A 25,315-nucleotide genomic window follows, 5' to 3' on the forward strand; every position below is an offset into this window, starting at 1 on the left:
GAGCTTGCCTCTTACGAAAAGGAAACAAAACTACCCGGAGGTTCCATGCAATCCCTACACCCGAGGCAAGGCTGGGAATGCCTGAACCGCTCAGAAGTGCTAACATGGTGGTTTTACCTTATATACCACAACTCTGTTGAAAGTATGCAGCATCATTTCTTAGACACTTCTGATTGGCCATTACAGCAAGGCATCATGGGATAATGAAACCATTTTAGGCAAGCCAACACTGTCTGTCACTTTGCATTTATGCAGACTGTGCTAATTTTGGCACATTAGATCGGAGTGTTATCCAATGCCCGTGGTCACAATTCTTAAATTTAATTCAAATACGGTCATCACTTTTATTTTCTCATTTTCCTGATCTTTACTTTTGTGTATTCCCATTATCACTAAACTGGTAAAGAATTAAACCCTTACCAACCGTGCATGACTGAAAGCATCAATCATTGCTGACACATTGATACTAACAACTGCTTCTGTCAATCACTAAATCAGATGAACAGACTCTGCACTCCAAAATAACTGTTGATAAATAGTTATCCCTCTAACACAGAAATTCCCATTTTAACATAGAACTTCACATTTGCTTCATATTGCTGGTACTACTGCAAAAGTTCAAATAAAAGCTATTAGAATTTGCATTCAAAATGCATGAGGATGTGTAATTCAATCTGATTGTAAAAAAGGACTGAATGTAGTCTATGTTTCCTTGCGCAATGGATTTTTATACAAAAGTTATCGTAAAAAGATTGAACAAAATAAAGAAAATGCACATAGTTCTACAGTATTTCAGTTAGTTATATATCATGTGGTCATATAGTCATAGTTATGCTGCAGAATTTCAAAGAAAATACTTTATATTAACATTTTGTAGAAACACTCTTTGGCATCGATCTACCATGTGGAGGTCAATAGTTGGAAATCAATAAGGAAATGTGGAATGCTAAAAAATGAAGTACTTTTCAGATGATAAGGGAACCCAATGTTGTGTATAAGAATATAAAACAGCCTAGAATAAGAAAAGGTTGTTTTGTGCAGCAAGCCTATTTATTTCACAGTACAATTTTTACCCATTAAGGATACTAAACAATAATTTAAACAATCAGCATAATAATAATACCTTATTGTCACAAGTAGGCTTCAGTGAAGTTACTGTCAAAAGCCCCTAGTCGTCACATTCCGGCGCCTGTTCGGGGAGGCCGGTACGGGAATTGAACCTGCGCTGCTGCCTTGTTCTGCATTACGAACCAGCTGTTTAGCCCACTGTGCTAAACCATTCAGAATAGACATTCTGAAGAATTTCTCCTTGATGTCCAATAATATTTCAGCAAAATTTCAAAATATTTAACTATCTTAATAAATAGTTCTAATATTCAAAGCTCCCTATGATCTTAGTAAAGTAGAATACTAAAGCATGGATTTTATGATAGTAATGAAATTGTCTGTGTTTACCATTATTATGCCTCCAAATGTGACAGCAATATTTGGAGTCTACAGACAGCATGTTAAGCATGGAAATACAAAGGTTGTTGCCAGTGACTCTATGGTTCTCCATAGGGTGCACTTTTCAAGTGCCCATAAATGGGAATAAATTAGAACTTATTGAACTAATAAGAACTTCCCATGTTGCACTGTGATATCACTGTTAAAAAATACTTTGAACAACATATATCTTGTTAATGAGGAATAACTGGAGTTTTAATGTACTAAATCATAACTACTGCTGAAGTATCTCTCTGGCCCTGGAATATTTAATATTCAAAAAGGGAGGTAGAGAGAAAGCAGGGAATTATAGACCAATAAGCCCAACATCGGTAGTGGGGAAATTCTTGAATCCATTATCAAGGACTTTATAGCGGATCATTTAGAAAGCAGTCAGGATCAGTCAGAGTCAGCATAGATTTATGAAGGGGAAATCATGCTTGACAAATCTGTTGGAATTCTTTGAAGATGTAACCAGTACAGTTGACAAGGGGGAGCCAGTCGATGTGGTATATTTGGACTTTCAGAAGGCATTTGACAAAGTCCCGCTTAAGAAATTATTGTGCAAAATTAAAGCGCATGGGATTGGGGGAAGTGTATTGAGGTGGATAGAGAGGATAAAAAACTGGTTGGCAGAGAGGAAACAAAGAGTAGGAATTAATGGGTCCTTTTCAAATTGGCAGGCAGTAACTAGTGGGGTGCCACAGGAATCGGTGCTGGGACCCCCAGCTATTCACAATATATATTAATGATTTGGATGAGGGAACAAAATGTAACATCTCAAAGTTGGCAGACGATACCAAGTTGGGTGGGAGGATGAACTGTGATAAGGATGCAGGGATCCTACAGCATGATCTGAATAGGTTGGGCGAGGGGGCAAAGCAATGGCAGATGCAGTATAAGTTGGATAAGCGTGAGGTTATTCACTTTAGAAGCAAAAGCAGGAAGGTAGATTACTACCTGAATGGTTGTAAATTGGGAGAGGGGGGTGTGCAGCGGGACCTGGGTGTCCTTGTGCACCAGTCACTGAAGGTAAGCATGCTGGTGCAGCAGGAGGTTTAGAAGGCTAATGGTATGTTGGCCTTTATTGCGAGAGGTTTCGAGTACAGAATCAGAAATGTGTTGCTGCAATTATACAGGGCCCTGGTGATGCCACACCAAGAATATTGTGTGCAGTTTTGGTCTCCTTTTCTGAGGAAGAATGTTCTTGCTCTTGAGGGAGTGCAGCAAAAGTTTACCAGACTGATTCCAGGGATGGCAGGACTGTCATATGAGGAGTGATTGACTAGGTTGGTATTGTTCTCGCTGAAGTTCAGAAGAATGATGGGGGATCTCATAGAGACTTATAAAATTCTAACAGGAATAGACAGGATAGATGCAGGGAAGATGTTCCCAATAACAGGTGTGTCCTGAACCAGGGGTCACAGTCTGCGGATTCAGGGTAAACCATTTTGGACAGAGATGAGGAGATATTTCTTCACCCAAAGAGTGGCGAGTCTGTGGAATTCATTACCACAGGAAGTAGTTGATGCTAAAACATTGAATATATTCAAGCGGCACCTAGATATAGCGTTGGGGAGAATGGGATCAAAGGCAATGGTGAGAAAGCAGGGTTAGGCTATTGAGTTGGATAATCAGCCATGATCGTGATAAATGGCGGAGCAGGCTCGATGGGCCAAAAGGTCTCCTCCTGCTCCTTTCTTCAATGTATCTATATATGTATATTTGTGCAATATTAATTTTTTCCATGATTAAAATTCTTCAGTTTAATGTAATAAAATGGTTTGTTTATGATATTTCTGTATTCAATATCTATGCCCCAATTGCTAATTAATTATCTTTAAAAATATATAAAAAGTGCAGGATAATCAATTAATGTTTCTTTTTGCTTTGCTGTCTGTGACAATTCTTCAATATAATTGGCTGTATACCCTGCTTGTTGACATTACTGTTGTTGGATGCCTGGAAGTCCCCTTGATTTTGCATCAGATTCAAATGAACATCAGGAAAAGTGAGGGCAGCACGATAGCATAATGGTGAGCACTATGGCTTCACAGCGCCAAGGTCCCAGGTTTGATTCCCACTTGGGTCACTCTCTGTGCAGAGTCTGCACGTTCTCCCTGTGTCTGCGTGGGTTTCCTCCAGGTGCTACGCTTTACTCCCACAGTCCAAAGGTGTGCAGGTTAGGTGGATTGGCCATGCTAAATTGCCCTTAGGTTAGATGGGGTTGCAGGGTTACAGGGATAGGGTAGAGGGTGGGCTTAAGTAGGGATAAGCTTTGCAGCTGGAGGGATAAGCTTTGCAGCTGGAAGATGGCAAAAGCAATGGGCAGCAGATCCACACGAAGAGTGTGATGAAGAGAAGGAAGCAGAGATGGAGGACTGTGATCTGCAGACAGGCACTGGGGCCCACAACAAATTTATTCAGGAATATCTTCACTGAGACACCTACTCTTACCTCCCAAATTTCATCCAGTTCTCACCCACAGTACATTGGATTCTACAAAAATATCACATTCCCTATTCTCTTGCTGATCTAGAAAGTTATCCTACTATCCCAGCCAAACAACCTCCTCCCCAAACAACTCTGAAAGATCAAAGGAAGGAAAAATAGCATTTCAAAATGTGTTGAACTTCCACAGAAAACAGGCTTAATCTTGTTCTTATCTGTGTGTCACATAAGGGAATCCTTGATTCGCTAACATTATATTTTTACAGCAAAATATTGTTTTATACTACTGACAACTGTGATGTAAAGGGTTGATGCAGTGTCGCAAGCCACACAGGATGGCAATGATCCTCAAGGTACAGAAACCTCAAATGTAATCACAAGGTTTTCTTTAGTCTTCAGAAAGGACTGGAATTGCCATCTTTAAGAAATTACTACCTCATCATCACTCTCTGAAATTATTGCTGCTGAATAATATAGAAACATAGGAATTAGGAGCAGGTGGGCAATTCAGCCCTTCGAGCTTGCTCCACCATTCAATCAGATCATGGCTGATTTCTTCCTGGTCTCAAATCCACCTCCCTGCATGTTTGTCATATCTCTGTAACCTGTTTTTTAAAATCAGAAACATATCTATCTCCTTCTTGAAACCATTTAATAGCTCAGATTCCACCACACTATGGGACAGCGAGTTCCACAAATTCACCACCCTCTGCGAGAAGTAGTTCCTCCTCATCTCAGTTCTAAATCTACCACCTCTCAACCTTTATCCGTGACCTTTCATTCTAGATTGTTCTACAAAGGGGACGTTTGGTCTACATTTACTTTATCAATCCCTTTTAGTATCTTATATACCTTGATCAGATCTCCTCTCATCCTTCTAAACTCCAACGAGTATAAGCCCAAACTGTTTAAAACATTTTTTAAAAAAAATTTCCCAATTAAGGGGCAATTTAGCATGGCCAATCCACCTAGCCTGCACATCTTTGGGTTGTGGGGGCAAAACCCACGCAAACACGGGGAGAATGTGCAAACTCCACACGGACAGTGACTCAGAGCCAGGATCGAACCTGGGAGCTTGTCACTGTGAGGCAGCAATGCTAACCACTGAGCCACCGTGCTGCCCTAGCCCAAACTGTTTAATCTCTCCTCATACATCAACTCCTTCATCCCAGGAATCAATCTGGTGAATCTCCTCTGAACTGCCTCCAATGCCACCACATCCTTCATCAAATAAGGAGACCAAAACTGGACACAATACTTCAGATCTGGTCTCACCAACAACCTATACAATTGCAACAACATTTCTCTACTTTTATACTCCAGTCCTTTTGCAAGAAATGCTAACATTCCATTCGCCTTTTTAATTACACTCTGCACCTGCGATTTTCTATGATTCATGAACAAAAACACCCAAATCCCTCTGCCCAGACGCATTTTGAATTGGCCTTCCATTTAGATAATAATTTGCCCTTCTATTTTTTTGGCCAAAGTGGATAACCTCACACTTATCTATATCAAACTTCATCTGCCAAATTTTGGCCCATTCTCCTAGCCTATCTATATCCTTATGTAAAATATTTATCTCCTTTTCACTGCCTGCTTTCTCGCCTATTTTAGTATCATCCATAAATTTTGCTATGTTACAGTCTGTCCCTGCTTGCAGATCATTTATATAGATTGTGAACTATTGGGGTTGGTGGTTCAGCACACTACTATGAGTCAATAGTGTATCGCTAATGTGAGTAAAATCCACTGCACTGCCCTTTCCAAATGATTTTGTGTTTCCAGTGCAGCACAAGGGCATCCAAGGTCTCAGCGGCAGTGATCATTATAGAAAGTTATTCCATGATTGCTGCCTCATTGTTTGAGATATCCCTGCAGATGGTCATGAAAACATCACACATTCCACACAATCGATTGCAATACAGTGGCATTTAAGATGTTGATACTGTTGGGTACTGCTTGTAGCAAAAGTTAAATCTAATGTCTTGTGCACTTAATATTAAATAACATTTGAACGCAGGTCCAGTGGAATGTCAATCCCTTGAAACTACTGTGGGGATGTAGTATTGAACTCATAGCCTACTGCAGTCCATCATCTTCATCTCCTGCCCTCCACTAGCACCTCCTGATCTGTGAATATTTCTTCTCTTGGGGTCCTGTTCTCAAACTCACTAATTTCTGGTTCTGCACTATGAGCTGGGCTTACACTAGATGCAAGGGAAGTGCTTGATGAACCAAATGTGCTGTGAGAGTCCATGTGCTTTGTCTCATCCCGGACTCATAGGGCCTCAACTTTGGAAGAATCTACAGGAAGAAAAAGTGGCAGCAAATTGCAATGTGTCTAGGCTTTCAAAGACATATCAGAATAAAAGAAGCACCTTATGAATGGTATGGGTGCTCAGCAAGTATAGTCAAGAGGAGGAGGAAGACAGGGAGTGCGGGGAATATTTGTTGGATGGTAGCAGTTTGGTAGCATTCTGCAGTTTCCTGAAAATTCGTTCCACATTGCCTCCCAGTAATTTCCTTTACATAAGAGATATAGATTTGTGTTGCGGAACTATCTATGATTCCAGGTGGAGTTTGTATCTTGAAGGAGCCAGGAACCCATTCTTCTTAATCTTCCAAAGAGCAATGTCATGCTCGCTTGTTACAGAAAGCACACAAATACTTTTCTTCAGCTGGGTGTAGGACACATGCAAAAACATATTACAATGTTTCAGACTACAAATTAAGCTACTGAGAATCAGCATCAACCCATATGGTTTTTCTTAGCTTAAAATAGAATATACACTTTCTGCTGAAAGAGAAACTTTCTATTTCCCCACATCCAGAATGCTCATGTACAGAAACAGAGTTCAGAGTATGCAATTTACACTGGGGCACCGATGGAGTTCAATTAGCTAAATTTGCAGAGCTTACCAGAGCTGCCATGACTGCTCCTTGATCTTCGGCCACTCTCTGGAACAGTAGCTTGAAACCATATCCAGATCTGGGTTCCAAACATTCCAGTCTACAGTGACAACTCACATTCTTCCAGATTCTAATAGTGAACTAGATTGGCTTATCAATCATCAACAGGGCACTGGAGTATTGTAGATTACTGAGTTTACTGCAGAGGGTTGACAACTCAGCTGCCAGTGGCAGAAATGCCAACTTCCAGTTGTTTTGTGTACCTCACACAAGGCCAGTCATTAGCCAACTGACAAACATAAGACATAGGAGCAGAATTAGGCCACTCAGCCCATCGAGTCTGCTCAGCCATTCAATCGTGGCTGATATTTTTCTCATCCCCATCCTCTTGCCTTCTCCCCATAACCACTGATCCCCTTATTAAACAAGAACCGATCTATCTCTGTCTTAAAAACACTCAGTGATTTGGCCTCCACTGCCTTCTGCGGCAAAGTGTTCCACAGACTCACCACCCTCTGGCTGAAGAAATTCCTCCTCATCTCGGTTTTAAAGGATCGTCCCTTTAGTCTGAGATGGTGTCCTCTGGTTCTAGTTTTTCCTACAAGTGGAAACATCCTCTCCATGTCCACTCTATCCAGGCCTCGCAGTATCCTGTAAGTTTCAATAAGATCCCCCCTCATCCTTCTAAACTCCATCGAGTACAGACCCAGAGTCCTCAACCATTCCTCATACGACAAGTTTTTCATTCCAGGGATCATTCTTGTGAACCACCTCTGGACACGTTCCAAGGCCAGCACATCCTTACTTAGATATGGGGCCCAAAACTACTCAGAATACTCCAAATAGGGTCTGACCAGAGCCATATACAGCCTCAGAAGTACATCCCTGGTGACTTCCCTACATGACATCCACACCTTTCTTGCAGCTCCAGGACCCCGCTTAATCAGTATGATCAACAATGGAATTCACTGTAGATGGGGGGTGTATTGCCATAGTTTTCTTGGCTACATAATGGATATACACCATATTCCAACGAACAGAAGTACTATTAATTGGAGGAAAGAGTTTCAGCAGCAACAGTTCATCTCTCTGCAACCCAATAGTAGATCCTAAGCTCTAGGTATAGCATATTATCTCATATCAGGTAATGTCTTTCAACAGTTGTCACCCAAGTGTCAACATTTATTTGGAAAAGAATTCTGAGGTTCTCCCAAGCAATGCAACCTGCCAAATCACTGATGAAAATGTCAAATTGGATGAGTCGGATATCAATCAAGGCTTCTTGATTTGCTATCCATCAACCCTACTGCAAATGTATATGTATGAACGATGTTAAGGATAGGATAGGGCTTGGCTAACAAACTAACTTACAAACATACAAAATAGGAGCACAATTAAGCCATCAGGCCCCTCAAGCAGCTCTGCCATTTGATATGATTATGGCTGATCTGTTTGTGTTTCAAGTTCTACATTCCATCTACCCCCAATAACCTTTAATTCCCTTGCCTAACAAGAATCTATCTACCTCCGCCTTAAAAATATTCAGTGACCCTGACTCCACTGCATTCTGAGGTAGAGAGTTCCAAAGTAGCACAACCTTCTGTAAACGTTTCTCCTCATCTTTGTCCTAAAAGAACCTCTAATTTTCAAACAGTGCCACCTAGTTCCCATAGGAGGAAACATTGTTTCAATGTCCACCTCAGCAAGACCATTTAAGATCATATATACTTCAATCAAGTCATCCCTCACTTTTCTACACTCTAGTGGAAAGACATCTAGTCTGTCTAACCTTTTCTCATAAGAAAACCCACTCATTCCAAGTATCAACCCTGTGAACTGTCTCCAAAACATTTATATCTTTCCTTAAATAACAAATCAAAAACTGCGCACAATATTTGAGATCTGGTCTCACCAATGCCCTGTATAACTGTAGCATAGCATCCATACTTTATGTTCAATTCCTCTCAGAATAAAGGATAGCATTATATGAGCCTTCTTAATTACTTGCTGTACCTGCATTCTAACTTTTTGATACTCATGCACAAGGACACCTAGATCTCTCTGTACCTTACAATTCTACAGCAATTCTCCATTTAAGTCATACTCTGCTTTTTAGTCTTCTTGCCAAAGTCAACAACTTCACATTTTCCCACACAAGATATTGCCCTCCCACTCAACCTATTTATATCCATCTATAACCTCCTCATGTCATAAAAACATAAAAAATACAGGCATGAGTAGGTCATTTGGCCCTTCAAGTCTGCTCCGCCATTCAACGTAATCCTGTCTTCCTCCCCATATCCCTTTAGTCCAAGAGCGATATCTAATTCTTTCTTGAAATTACACAACGTTTTGGCCTCACTACTTTCTGTAGTAGTGAATACCACAGATTCACCACCCTGGGTGAAGAGATTTCTCCTCACTTCAGTCCTAAAAGGTTTACCCCTTATCCTCAAACTATGACACCCTAATTCTGGACATCCCCACCATTGGGAACATTGTTTCTGAATCTATTCTATCTAATGCTGTTAGAATTTTGTACATTTCTATGAGATCCCTTCCCATTCTTCCAAACTCCAATGAATAGAATCCTAACCAACTTAGTCTCTCCTCATATGATAGTCCCACTATACCTTTGCTGCACTCCCTCCATAGCAAGAACATCCTTCCTCAGATAAGGACACCAACACTGCACACAATATTCCAGCTGTGGCCTTACCAATTCCCTATACAATTGCAGTAAAACCTCTCTTTTCCCATACTCTTTAGGTCTTCCTTTGTGAAGATAGAAGCAAAGTACAAGTTTCGTTCCTCAGCCATTTCTTTGTTGCCTGTTATGAATTCTCCTGTTTCTGAGTGTAAGGGGCCTACATTTGTTTTTATCAATCTTTTTGTCTTTACATATCTGTAAAAAACATTAACAGCCGGTTTTTATGTTACCCGATAGCTTACTTTCAAATTGTGTTTTCCCTTTCTTAATCAATCCCTTGGTCCACCTTTGCGGATTTTTAAACTGTTCCCAATCCTCAGGTCTATTGCTTTTTCTTGTTAATTTGTATGCCTCTTCTTTGAATCTAATACTATCTCTGATTTCCCTTGTAAGCCATGGTTTGGCTACAGTTCACTTTCTACTCTTGCGCCAAATAGGAATAAACAACTTTTGGAGTTCCCCCATTCATTCCTTGAATGCCTGCCATTGCCCGCAACTGTCCTTCCTTTCAGTAATGTTTCCCAGTCCGTCATAGCCAGCTCATGCCTCATACCATCATAGTTACCTTTATTGAGGTTCAGGACCCTGGTCCAGAATCAACTAACTCACTATCCACCTTGATAAAGAATTTAATTATATTATGGTCACTCATCCCCAAGGGATCTCTCACAATTAGATTTCCAACTATTCCTTTCTCATTGCACAACACCCAGTCCAAGATGGCAATTTCCTTGTTGGTTCCTCAACATATTGGCCCAGAAAACCATCCCATATACAATCCAGAAATTCCTCCTCTATTGTACTGTCACTAATTTGACTCACCCAATCTATATGCAGATTAAAGTCACCCATAATCACAGATATTCCTTTATCACATGCATGTCTGATTTCCTGTCTAATGCTATTCCCAACATTGCCACTGCAGTTTGGTGGTCTGTATACCACTCCTACGAATGTCTTTTGCCCCCTGATGTTTCGTAACTCGACCCAGACTGATTCCACATCATCTGTACTAATATCTTTCCTCAATATTGCATAAATATTTTCTTTAATCAACAATGCAACTCCACCACCTTTTCCTTTCTCTCTGTCCTTCCTAAAATCTGAATGGGTCTCAATGTTTTGTTCCCAGCCTTGGTCACTTTTAGCTATGTCTCTGTAATTCAAAATATATCAAATCCCTATACATCTATCTGTACAACTAATTCATAGAACATAGAACAGTACAGCACAGTACAGGCCCTTTGGCCCACGATGTTGTGCCGACCACTTATCCTAATCTAAGATCAACCTTACCTACACCCCTTCAATTTATTGCTGTCCATGTGCCTGTTTAAGAGTCGCTTAAATGTCCTCAATTACTCTGATTCCACCACCTCCGCTGGCAGTGCATTCCATGCACCCACCACTCTCTGTGTAAAGAAACAACCTCTGACATCTCCCCTATACCTTCCTCTAATCACCTTGAAATTATGTCCCCCTCGTGACAGCCATTTCCCCCGGGGAAAGTGTCTGGCTATCCACTCTATACATGCCTCTCATCACCTTGTACACCTCTATGAAGTCACCTCTCTTCCTTTTTCGCTCCAGTGAGAAAAGCCCTAGCTCCCTCAACCTTTCTTCATAAGACATGCCCTCCAGGCAAGGCAGCATCTTGGTAAATCTCCTTTGCACCCTCTCCAAAGCATCCACATCCTTCCTATAATGAAGCAACCAGAACTGGACACAATATTCCAAGTGTGGTCAAACCAGGGTTTTATAAAGCTGCAGCAAAACCTCCCGGCTCTTAAACTCAATCGCCCTGTTAATGAAAGCCAACACACCATATATCTTCTAAACAACCCTATCAATCTGGGTGGCAACTTTGAGGGATCTATGTACGTGGACCCTAGGATCCCTCTTTTCTTCCACACTTCCAAGAATCCTGCCTTTAACCCTGTATTCAGCATTCAAAATCACCATTCCAAAATTAATCACTTCACATTTATCTTGGTTGAACTCCATCTGCCACTTCTCAGCCCAGCTCTGCATCCTGTCAATGTCCTGCAACACTATCTTCAACTCCACCAACCTTTGTGTCATCGGCAAACTTACTAACCCATCCTTCCACTTCCTCATCCAAGTCAATTATAAAAACCACAAAGAGCAGAGGTCCCAGAACAGATCCTTGTGGAACACCACTGGTCACCGACCTCCAGGCGGAATACTTTCCATCCACTACCACTCGCTGTCTTCTTTCAGCCAGCCAACTCTGTATCCAAACAGCCAAATTTCCCCGTATCCCAAGCCCCCTGACTTTCTGAATGAGTCTACCATGGGGAACCTTATCAAATGCCTTACTGAAATCCATATACACCACATCCACTACCCGACCTTCATCAATGTGTCTCGTCATATCCTCAAAGAATTCAACGAGGCTTGTGAGGCATGACCAGCCCCTCACAAAGCCATGCTGACTGTCTTTCGTCAAACGATGTTTCTCTGAATAATTATAAATCCTATCTCTCAGAATCTTTTCCAGTATTTTGCTCACCACAGACGCAAGACTGACTGGTCTGTAATTCCCAGGGATTTCCCTATTCCCTTTCTTGAACAGGGGAACAACATTCGCCCCCCTCCAATCATCTGGTATGACTCCAGTGGAGAGTGAGGTCGCAAAGATCATCACCAACGGCGCAGCAATCTCCTCCCTTGCTTCCCGTAGAAACCTTGGATATATCCCATCTGGCCTAGGAGACTTATCTATCCTGATGCTTTTCAAAATTTCCAGCACATCCTCCTTCTTAATATCAACCTGTTTGAACCTATTAACCTGGTTCACGCTGTGTTCACGAGCAAAAAAGTCCCTCTCGCTAGTGAATACTGAAGCAAAATATTCATTTAGGGCCTCCCCTATGTCCTCAGACTCTAGGCACAAGTTCCCTCCACTATCCCTGATCGACCCTATTCTCATTTTGAGCATCCTCTTATTTCTCACATAAGTGTAGAATGCCTTGGGGTTTTCCCTAATCCTTCCCACCAGGGCTTTTTCATGCCCCCTTCTAGGTCTCCTCAGTCCATTTTTGAGTTCCTTCCTGGCTACCTTGTAACCCTCTAGAGCTGTTCAAGATCCTTGCTTCCTCAACCTTACGTACGCTTCCCTCTTCCTCTTGACTAGAAGCTCCACTTCTCTTGTCATCCAAGGTTCCTTCACCATACTATTCATTTGTTTTATTCCAAATGCTCCGCACGTTCAGGTACAGAACCTTAAAGCTAGGCCATTTAACGTTCCTTGTCAGATCCCTGTTATTTTTTACAGTGTCATTATCTGATTCTGGCCCTTGATTTCTCTGCCTGTCACTTTTCTTATTCTCCTTTCTGTCTTTTTCTCTTGTTCTTGATTCCCCCTGCTCTGAATTCTTACCTTAATTCCCAACCCCCTGCGATATTAGTTTAAGCACTCCCCAACCACTCTAGCAAGTACCCCCTCAGGATGTCAGTCCCCATCCTGCCCAGGTATAACCATCCAGTTTGTACAGGTCCCACCTCCCCCAGAACTGGTCTAAATTCTCCAGGAATCTGAAACCCTCCCCCTCACATATCATCTCCTCAGCCATGTATTCATCCGATACATCCTACTCTTCCTACTCTAACTGGCACGTGGCACTGGTAGTAATCATCAGATCAGTAGCACCTTTGTGGTCTGAAGTCGCAACCTTTTTTCGAACTCCCTATATTCTGCTTTCAGGACCTCATCCCTTTTTTCCATATGTCATTGGTACCGATGTGTACCACGAGCATTGGCTGTTCACCCTTCCCCTCCAGAATGTCCTGTAACCGCTATGAGACATCCCTGACCCGAGCACCAGGAAGGCAAGATACCATCCTGGAGTCTTGTTTGCAGCCACAGAAACGCCTATCTATTCCCCTTACAATTTAATCCCCTATTAACTATTGCATTCCCATACATCTTACTCCTCCCCTCTGCAACAGAACCAACTGCGATGCAACAAATTTGACTGTTGCCACTTTCGCACGAGAGGTCATTCCCCTCAACAGTATAGCTGTTTTGCAGGGAATGGCCACAGGTGATTCCTGCGGTTCCTGAGCCAGCGGTGTGGCCACCTCTCTATACGTGGTATCCCTCTCATTCCTTTAAATTCCAGTGGATACAGGCCCAGTTGACCCAATCTCTCTTCATATGACAATCCTGCCATCCAGGAACCTTCGCTGCACTCCCTCTATGGCAATATATTGCTTCTTAGATAAGGAAACCAACACTTCCCACAATTCCCCGGGTGTTGTCTCACCAGGGCCCTGTACATCCTTTCTCCTGTACCTAAATGCGAAAATACCATTTGCCTTCCCAACTGCTTTCTGTATCTGCATTCCTGCTTTCAGTGACCACTGTACTAGGACATCCAGGTCCTTTTGTACGTCAACATTTTCCAATCTATCATCATTTAAATTATACCCTGCCATTCTGTTACTCTGTCCGAAGACTGAACAATGTACTTAGAAAATCATATTATTGTCAATGTCAATGCAGTTTTACTAAAAGGAAATCATAATTGACAAAATTATTTGAGTTTTTGAAACTATAATTAATAACAGGGAACCAGTAAATGTGGACTTTTGATAAGATGCAACACAACCTGTTAATATGCAAGGTAAGGCCTGACAGAGTTGGGTATGATGTTGTGGGCATCACAGAGACGTGGCATCAAGGGGATCAGGGTTGGGATCTAAGTATCCAAGGATATGTGTCCTATTGAAAGGACAGGCAGATGGGCAGGGTTGCATTGTTAGTAAGGAATGAAATTAAATCAATAGCAACAAGAGATATTGGAAGGCATAGAATCTGTGTGGGTTGAGTTGAGGAATCGCAAAGGAAAAAAGACCCTGATGGGAGTTAAGTACAGACCCCCTAACAGTAGTCAGGATATGGGGCAGAAGATAAACCAGGAGATAGAAAAGGCAAAAACAGAAAATACTGGACAATCTCAGCAGGTCTGACAGCATCTGTGGAGAGAAAAGAGAGCTAACGTTTCAAGTCTGGATGAGAAAGCTAGAGAGAACTGGAAATAGGGTCAGATTTATACTGTAGTGGGGAAGGGTGGAGCAGTGGTGCTGGATAGGTGGAGATAGACAAAGATTAAAATATGAAAATGGCAGAACAAAGTTGAGCGGTGTGTTAAAAGGGCAGGTAGGAACAGTTGGTCCAAGTGGAGTAGGAGAGGATAAAAAAGAAAAAAATGAAATGAAAAAAAAAAAATGAAAATCGCTTATTGTCACAAGTAGGCTTCAATGAAGTTACTGTGAAAAGCCCCTAGTCGTCACATTCCGGCGCCTGTTCGAGGAGGCTGTTACGAGAAATATAAAAAAGGCAATATAATAATCATGGGGGACTTCAATATGCAGATGGACTGGGAAAATCAGGTTGGTAGTGGATCCCAAGAAAAAGAATTTGTGGAATGTCTAAGAGATGGTTTTTTGGAGCAGCTTGTGACAGAGCCGACTAGGGAACAGGCAATTCTGGATTTGGTGATGTGTAATGAGGCAGATTTGATTAGGGAACTTAAGGTCAAGGAACATTCAGGAGGCAGTGACCACATTATGATAGAATGTTTCTTGCAATTTGAGATGAGGAAGCTGCAATCAGATGTAATGACATTACAATTGAGTAAAGGTAACAACAAATACATGAGGGAGGAGCTGGAAGAATTGATTGGAGCCTAGCAGGGAAGATGGTGAACAACAACAGCAGAGGTTTTTGGGAGTTATTTGGGAGGCACAACAGAAATTCATCCCATGGAGGAGGATTCATGCCAAGGGGAGGATGAGGTAACCATGGCTGACAAGGTAAGTCAGGTACAGCATAAAAGCAAAACCAAAAGGTGGACTTCCAGTGGCGGCATGCAGTTGGAAGTCGCACATTGGGTGGCTCCTGCTCGAGGCTCTGGGTTTTGGATTTTAATGCTACTGTGCCGCTGAGTACTCAGCAATTATGATTTCAGACCATGCTCCGCATTGGTTGGCTGTGGTTTTGGAGAAGGGGTGCCCAAGAGGCTGGAGTGGAGAATGGACGTGGGGTTATTACCAGACCGGAGCTTTCATGATGCGATAGGGAAGGTGATCGAGGAATATGCGGGGTTTAATTGCACGGGGGAGGTTTCGCAGTCAGTGGTTTGGGAGGCTCTGAAGGCAGTGGTAAGGGGGGAGGTGATTACGTTAAAAAATAAGGTGGACAATGAGGAGAGAGAGAAGTGCCAAAAACTGGTAGAGGAGATTCTGGAGGTGGATGGGAGGTATGCAGGGGACCTGGACCCGGGTCTCTTGGCCAAGAGGAAGGAATTGCAGGCGAGATTCGACTAATTGTCCACAGGGAAAGCGGTTCGCCAGTTGAGAAGGCTGAGGGGGGCTTTCTACGTTTCCTGGCCAGCCAGCACCGGAGGGAGGCAGCGACAAGGGAGATAGTTTGGGTACAGGATAGGATGGGCAAGCTGGTGGTGGCCCCGGAGCAGATCAATAAAGTATTTGAAGAGTTTTATAAGGATCTATATAGGTCGGACACCGGGGGAGGAGCGGGGGGGTGAGGGAGTTCCTGGATGGGTTGGCGTATCCGAGGCTGGGTGAGGAGGACAGAGCAGGCTTGGAGGGCCGGTGGGGAAGCAGGAAGTGAAGGAGGCGATTGGGAGGATGCAGGCAGGAAAGGCGGTGAGGCCTGATGGGTTCCCAGTTGAATTCTATAAGAAAATTAATGATAAGTTGGTGCTGCTGATGGTGGGAATGTTTGAGGATGCGATAGGCAGGGGTGTCTTGCTGCAAACAATGGGGCAAGCTTCTATTTTGTTGCTGCTGAAGAAGGATGAGGATCCAGTGGAGTGTGGGTATTACAGGCCCCTATCTCTACTGAATGTAGATGCCAAGATATTGGCAAAGGTGCTGGCGTCAAGGTTGGAGGGACGTCTTCCGAAGGTGATTGGGGAGGATCAGACTAGGTTTTTGAAGGAAAGGCAGCTGTTCTCGAATGTGAGGATCTTGCTGAATATGGCCCTGTCTCCGGCAGAAGGAAAGGAGGTGGAGGTGGTGGTGGCACTGGACACAGAGAAGGCGTTTGATTGTGCAGACTGGGGTTACTTGATGGCGGTATTGGAGAGATTTGGAGGTTTGTGGCGTGGGTGCAGCTGTTGTATAAGGAACTGGTGGCGAGTGTTTGCACTAACAGCATGAACCTGGGGTCTTAATAGTAATCTTTACTGTCACAAGTAGGCTTACATTAACGCTGCAATGAAGTGACTGTGAAAAGCACCGAGTCGCTGCATTCCGGCGCCTTTCGGCTACACAGAGGGAGAATTCAGAATATCTAAATTACCGAACAGCACGTCTTTCGGGAATAGTGGGAGGAAACCGAAGCACCCGGAGGAAACCTACGCAGACACAGAGAAAACGTGCAGGTTCCACACAGCCAATGACCCAAGCCGGGAATCGAACCTTGAACGCTGGCGCTGTGAACCAATAGTGCTAACCACTGTGCTACCATGTGGCCCATGTACATTACTGCACTGCTCCAGAGCTTGGCCCATTCACAAATGGTCATGGCTGACGATATCGAGAGCATTGACTGGGTGTTGATTGACCTTAGCCAGTCACAGGAACAGAGGGACATGACCGAGAAGTGAGGGACATGACAGAGGCAGAGAGCGACATGACAGAGGCAGTGAGGGACATGTCTCACTCACTGAGAAACATGTTCCAGTCTCAGTGTTCAATGGCTGAGGGCATTGAGACCATGGCTCAGACTAGGATGGGCTTCCAGGACTGGCAGCGGCAGGAGACGGTGGAGCCTTTGGAGCTCATTCCAGCCTCACGACCATCCCATGTTGAACACCCTGAGGGAGGAGGAAGTGTTGGTGCCTCTTGCAGGGGAGGTGCTGGAACACCTCAGCCCTTCCAAGTTCTGAGTTGGATTGGCCACGCTAAATTGCCCCATAATTGGAAAAAAAAAGAAATAGGTACTCTGATGTTATAGAAAAACAAATTAATAAAGGAAAAGGGATGGGCTGGGCCTGGGTGTAGAGAATATGCTGGGTGGGGATGGGGGTGACTTGGAGGATGGATGAGGCAGGACCACCATGACATATAAACCTCCCACATGGTGTCATCCTCAGTGATAGGTGACAGGGCATGGAGCCTAATGTGTGACAGTTTACCCAATGAGTGAGCCCTAACCGTTCACCATCTTCCGGAACACCCCCACCACCCGAAGGATATATAAGAATGCCTACAGTGCAGAAGGAGGCCATTCGGCCCATCGAGTCTGCATCGGCCTTTGCTCTGATAGAGCACCATACCAATCCCCCGCTCCTATCCCCATAACCCCACCTAACTTTTTTGAGACAATTGTAGCATGGCCAATTCACTTAATCTGCACATTCTTTTTGTACTGTCGGAGGAAACTGGAGAAAACCCACAAAGACACGAGAGAAAGTGCAAACTCCACACAGTCACCCAAAATTGGAATTGAATATATGGGCCCGTGAGATAGACTGGCCAGCACACATGCAGATACCACCTGGGCAGACAGTGGAATGTGATCCTGAAGGCAGGAGTCAGACTTTGTCAAACAATGAGGAACACAAGAGCTTATCTCACAGCGAGTCATCAGCATCCTCCGAGGACAAGACGCCTGATACTGCCAACCTGGGGCCAATACCCTATGATAATGCTGGTAGGACCCTCGGAGTGGGGAGGGGCAGATCCGGTAGTGGGAAGGAGTGAAAGGCCAGGGGGAAGTTGGAGTGAAGGACTGAGGGAGAGGGAAGGTGGAGTGAAGGACTGAGGGAAAGGGAAGGATGTGCGGTTTTGGAGAAGTGGGTATCATTTTGAAGTAGGGTAGGCGGGGGAAAGGGGGCATTGGAGAGGTGGGACAGGGCGGTGCAGCTGCTAGTGGCTAGGCATCTTAGTTGGAAAATCGGGAGGTGATGAGTTTGTCCCGTGTGCAGCAGCCCTGAATCATATGTTTGGCAGCCTGCCCTGCCAGCTCTTGCTCCACACCTGGAAGCTCCTGGACTCCCTCCTCGTCAGATGAAGCCTGCTGATCTCCTTCCTCCTCCAGCATGTAACCCCTCTGCTACGTGATGTGGTGTAGGATGCAGCAGGCCAGCACGATGCTCCAGGCTCACCTGGGGCTCTATTGGAGAGCCCCATCAGAATCGCCCAGGCATCAGATGCACATCTTGAAGATGCAAATGCACCGCTTATTGACACTCCTGGTTCTACCGTTATAACGGGTTTCCGTGGTTTGTCTGGGGCCTCTACACAGGTGTCATCAGCCATGACGTTAGCAAGTAACCCTTGTCGCCAAAGAGCCAGACCCTCACCTGAGAACCTCAGAGAGCACCAGGATGTATGAGTCATGCATGCAGTCTGGGCATCAGGCGCAGACGCACATGGTCAGCAGCTGGTGATCCCACAGCAACTGCACATTCAGGGAGTGGAAGCCCCTCGTTTTGATGAAGGGCACCCCCTGATGAACCGATGCTCGGAGGGGGACACGTGTTTCATCGATCACCATTTGAACGTGGGGCATGCCACATTGGCGGCCATTCCTGCTGTCTGGGATCCTGGTGGGCCTGGTGTAGCCATCTGGAATGGCCACTTCCCGATTACAAAATGTGCACTTTGCAAAGATTGCAGGGAAAATGGACAAAGCTGAGAAAACAAGCAGGTTCAGAGCTTGTCTGTATATTGGAGCCGCAGCTCCCAGACAAGACCAAAACTGCAGGCCCATTAGCATACTAATGGTCCATCTCCGGGAACAAAAGAGGAACATTTGAGTAACCGATACTAAGGCAGACACTTCGGCGCCAGAGGAGACCAAAACAAAGCAGGCCAACAGCCACCTTGGACATGCCCAGCTATCAGGGCACCCACCCCTTTATTGGATTAAATCAATAGGAATGATCGAGAAATGGCCCAATTGATTGGGGCCAAGTTCAAGGCCCTCCCAAAAGAGCGCGAAGCCCCTTTGGGTATAAGAAGGAGCCCCCAAGAGAGAATTGCTCTCTTGGACTTGGCTCTCACAGTGAAGAGACCCGTCCACGAGCTGCACCAGAAGCAAGTAAGTCCAAAGTCAACGCACGCTATCAGACAGACGACCTTAGCTGTTCCCGTGTCCCAGTTCCACCCCAGCAGCCTCAGAACCGAACAATGGCCATTGTTCCTCTGACTGAGTGGGCGTCCAAAGCTAAGTATAGCCTTTAGCAGTAGTGATAGTTTATCTGTAGTATTTCGTGCACAAGTAGATATTGCTGTGTGTGTAAATAAATAGTATTGACTTTGAACTAACTAACTGGTGTATTGGTTCTTTGATCAGTGTTCGGGTTTGAATCTTGTGGCGGTATCGAAAGATACCTGGCGACTCTAGATAAACATAATTAGGATTAAGGAAGGCGACCATATTGACCGCCATATTCAGAGCAACCGAAGAGAGCCACATTTACTGGCGACTCTGGTGGGACTCGACCTAGAAGTGGCCTAGTCACTCCGAGAGAACCCAAATTTGAATTGGAATCCAATTGGAAACAGAAAAACCACAAGTGTGAGAACGATACCGATCATACCTCCGAGATTCGGAAGTGTTTTAATGCATGCGTACTAACAGGGATATAAGGTAAACCTGAGAGATTTAGTTGTGTAAAACTGTCGGGAGTTTTGTAGGCTGAAAATAGCATAAGCCGTACCCGTGTTTACATCACCACTTTATCACCCCCTGTTCCAAATTCAGTAGAGAACCCAGAGATAGAAAGAAAATGGCAATGAAGGCAATGGAACGCCTTATGAACCCCCAAGAATTCGAGGTCGCAGTGACCAGTAGAGTAGGACAGTGTCCCATATGGGGCAGCACGGTAGCCTTGTGGATAGCACAATTGCTTCACAGCTCCAGGGTCCCAGGTTCGATTCCGGCTTGGGTCACTGTCTGTGCGGAGTCTGCACATCCTCCCCGTGTGTGCGTGGGTTTCCTCCGGGTGCTCCGGTTTCCTCCCACAGTCCAAAGATGTGCAGGTTAGGTGGATTGGCCATGATAAATTGCCCTTAGTGTCCAAAATTGCCCTTAGTGTTGGGTGGGGTTACTGGGTTATGGGGATAGGATGGCGGTGTTGACCTTGGGTAGGGTGCTCTTTCCAAGAGCCGGTGCAGACTCGATGGGCTGAATGGCCTCCTTCTGCTCTGTAAATTCTATGAAATTCTATGAAGAGATCAGAAAATATCTCAAAGGGAAAGGATGCCCCTTTGGAGTAAATTCTGCGCCAATGACGAAACAGGTCCCGGGAGTATAGGACATACTTGGTGGCAGAACCTGTCAGAGATTCATAAGAAGAGCTTGGGGAAAGCTCGCAAGCCAATGGCAATCGTGTCCTGCTTGGCACAATTGCGAGGTACAGAGGAGGTCGTTAGGACGCTCCATAGAGAGATTGAGGAGAGATAGAAATAGTGAGGGAGATGTGAGCGAATTTGAGAAGGCGAATAAGGAATTAAGAGAACAGTTAGCAGCGAGGGACAGAGAGGTGGATGATGCCAAGTGGGCACACCAGTCTTGTCTCGCACATTTGAGTAGTTTTCAGACCCAGTACGATAAGACCTACCAGGACACGCAACACGCGGTTTGGTAAGATAAGAAACCGAGCAAAAGGTAGAGCAATTGCAGAAACAGTGCAATTATTTAAAAGCAGCCCTACGAGCACTCCACACTTCCACGATGGAACAAAGGCAGAGCTCCGTAGATCACGCAAAGTGCCGGATGCAAATTGCAGAATTGCAATCTCTGCTTTTTGTCCAGAATGGGTTTCAAAGTACGTTTGGACCCCAGTTAGACCAGGAAAACGGCCCCGATTGGCAGGAGTCAAATGAAACGGCCCACAGATACGTACATGGGACATGTACGCAAGAAAACCCCCAGAAAAGGAAATCACCCCAACCCCCGACTGAACAGGCAGAACACACCCCCATGAACCCTGTAACCACACACCGCAGGGCCGCAGCAGAAGGAAACGCAGATTTCCTATATATAACCCCATTAACCGTGACCCAATTACGGGATGCGTGTGGAAAAATTACACCGTTCCTTCCCACATCAGATCCCCATCAGTTTTTCGCTAGAGTTAAACAGCAGGCTACCATGTACGGCCTGGACGAAAAGAAGCAAGTGAAGCTCACAGTTTTAAGCTTCGACCCTTCAGTCATGGCAGCCCTTCCCGACCCACAGAATATAGGAGGAGGCACACTCCAAGAAATGCACACAGCAATCATGGATGTGATCAGCTATAACAGAGGAAACCTCGTGGAAGGCCTAAACAAGTGTAGGCAAAAGAAAACAGAGCACCCCATAGCGTTTGCTGGATGCTTGTGGATACATTTCACAGCAGTATTTGGAGAGTTAGCCCGCACCCATTTGTCCGCGGATAATATGGCCAAATGGACTTGAATCCTAGTCTCACATGCGACAGAGGCAGGACAGAGATCTTGCGCAAATTACGACCCCTCAGACGAGGCCCACAACGAGAAATGGGTTTTGAAAAGATTGTCCCGCACTTGGGAACAATCGGTCCAAGGCAAAACTGCATTTGCAAAACCAGAGGAAGAGCAGGCAGACATGCATCCAGTTAGGATGCACTAGAACCCCGCATGGGTAAATGAGGGCAGGAACAGCCACCGCAGCCTAAATTCCAGGAATGCTACAATTGTGGACAATTAGGACACTATGCACGAGAGTGCAACATGCCCCAAAAGCAGCAGAGAAACCAACAGACAGGCATCCTAAATAAGAATAGGGCAAAGCCAATCCATAGTGTTAGGGCCCGTTCAGAGAACGCAGACATGAACGGCACTGACTGACAGTGTTCGGGCTCCTCAACCTGGGTCTGCGACACCCTTTGGGACAAGTCCGGTAGACCGGTAGTAGCAGGGAAAGTCCGGGGACACCCTGTACAATTTCTTTGGGACACGGGAGGGTCCCGCAGTACGCTAAATTCCTCCACGATGTTTCAATGAGACACGTGGCCCACAACAGACACCATCACACTCAGCGGCTTTACAGGTCATTTACAACAAGGACACATCACAGCCCCTATAGCGATACAAATAGGGAACATTACGACTAAACACCCTGTAGTTTTGGTCAATCTACCCCAGGCAGCTGAACACATCCTAGGAATCGACTTTATGAGCTCCCACAACCTCTCATTTGATCCGGTAAATAAATGTGTATGGAGAATGGCAAAGGCAGCACGAGCCCCCGCCACGCTCACAGTTGGAGAGTATGCAAACAGAATTAGTGCAGTAGGAGACTTCTGGTTCGACCCCCAGCCATTAGTCAGGACAAACAGGTTAGGGAAGTCCTGCAGCAACACAAAGCAGCATTTGCACAGTACAAGCACGACTGTGGCAAGATAGCTGGCTTAGTGAATATTACAGGTCCCCACCCCAGACCCCAAAAGCAGTACGGTTTTTCCAAGAAGCAGAGGGAAATCTCAAAAGTAATACAGAGTTTGCTTGATCAAGGCGTACTCTGATCAATAGCCTCCACAAATAACGCACCAATTTGGCCCGTCAGGAAACCCGATGGATCATGGCGACTGACCATTGATTACCGGGAACTGAACAAAGTAACCCCAGTAGCTGCCCCCACCATAGCCACGAGTCCCGAGACCATGCCCAAGCAGGGACTCCAGTCAAATTTTTTTTCGGTTTTGGACATTAGCAACGGCTTTTGGTCCATGCCATTGGATAAAGAGTGACAATATTCGGACAGTTTATATGTCTGCAATAGTTTAACAGAATTCCTACCCCTGTGGGAAACTAGAGGATTTGTTTCCGCAGACGGAAAACCCCTACCCTCAGCCCCATTACTCCGGCATATCCTAGAGACAGCTAAAGATAGGAAATATGGTATCATTAAGGTTCGCAGTCATCACCGTTCTTCCCCCCCCTGGTAACGTTAAAGCATAGAGTCTGACTCCCACCAAACGAATCCCTTTGCGACCCTGTTCGCTACTGAGCAATGAGGTGTCCACATGATGGTAAAAAGGAACCGATGGAGAGATACGGTGTCCTTTCTGATGGAACCTGCACCATGTTTGTCATGTTTGTTCGTTTAATGTACATGTTAAATGTTGTTTGTGAAGCCCCATGCCACCACTCTTTTAACGCTCACTGGCAGTTAATGGAATAGACTAGAGGAACTAGTTTGTCGGCAGACAACCAATCATAATTACTCTCCTGATTTGAAGGTAATCACGAGAGGCAGCCCCCACAACGATCACATTCTTACCCGTTCTTGCCCCTCTGGTCAGCTACACATGGGTAGAGCACAAATTGCACTGATCACCGTCCTACCCGGGGATTCCACCCAATCGTACCCGCCACGGCCCATATGCACCCCATTTTGGCACTTTTAGTTCAAAACATTTTTGTTTATTTCTGGCGACCCTTAGGTTGCTTCCGTATACTATTTAAATCCTCAAACACTAGGATGGTAGATCGCACAGGCTGCAAGACGGCTCGCACTGTCAGTATTTTTCTCGGATGTCTTGTCCAAATATTCATTTTTTTTTTAAAAAGAGGGTTACACAGATGGTGACCAATTATAATGGGTAATTGGCAACAAAGGACAGACAGACAGACATACGAGATCTTAAGTAAAATAATAACAGATATTATGCTCGTGTCCACAGAACTCCTGAACCTCAGGAACCCCAGAGGAAGAAAAAGAAGACAGACAAAAGGAGAGATGAAGACAACCTTCATGTTTTTCACCTGGATCTTAGCAGGATCCCTTCAGTTGCGTGCGGACGCTACCCCCCTGACCCCTACCACACAGGCCGTGAATGATTCCCACCCCTGCCACACACTGTACCCCGAGATAGTTAACCCCGAGATAGTTACCCCCGAGACAGTTACCGACACCCCGACCTGGTGTGACAAGTTTATCACCTGGTATTCACTATCTTATATCATAGAATCACTCTTAGTACTGGTGAGACTCTGCAGTGTCGTGCAGACACTTAGAATCAGAAAATGGCTAAGGAGAGCCTCCCGCAACCGCACTCCGGTATACACATTAAGATCCCCTATCTCCGGACTCCAACAAACCCCCAACCCCTTTAAGTGAATTAAAGTGCATCCGTCTTTTGTGTGTGTTTTGAAATGTAAACCTCTGTGCTTGATTGCCAAGCCAGAGAGACCCGTGTTGCTGCTATTTGTACAGTTTAAAATGTTGTAGATTATTTTTGATTGTTTAAGTGAGGATAGTTTATTTAGGATAGTTAGAGATTCCAGTTTTTTATTTTGTAATGCATGCCTGAATGTCATGGCGCACCGTAGAATTTTATAATGATGTATGTATATAAAATAACTTAGGTAAAGTTGCAATTCATAGGACAGAGCAGTGTGGAGCCTGTGAAGTGCTTTTGGGTGCCCAGCTTGGTCAGAGAATGAAGACAACGCGGTAATGTGATCCTTCACGCTTTGCATTGAGGATCACAAGGAGGGCATGTAGCCATCTAGGATGGCCACTTCCAATTACAAAATGGACACTTTGCAAAGATTGCAGGGAAAATGGACAATGTTGAGAAAACAAGCAGGTTCAGAGCTTGTCTGTATATTGGAGCCACAGCTCCCAGACAAGACCAAAACTGTAGGCCCATTGGCATACTAATGGCCCATCTCCGGGAACAAAAGAGTAACATTTGAGTAACCGATACTAAGGCAGACACT

Source organism: Scyliorhinus torazame, chromosome 2 (genome assembly GCF_047496885.1).
Source record: "Scyliorhinus torazame isolate Kashiwa2021f chromosome 2, sScyTor2.1, whole genome shotgun sequence".
In the NCBI taxonomy this organism is placed as follows: Eukaryota; Metazoa; Chordata; class Chondrichthyes; order Carcharhiniformes; family Scyliorhinidae; genus Scyliorhinus; species Scyliorhinus torazame.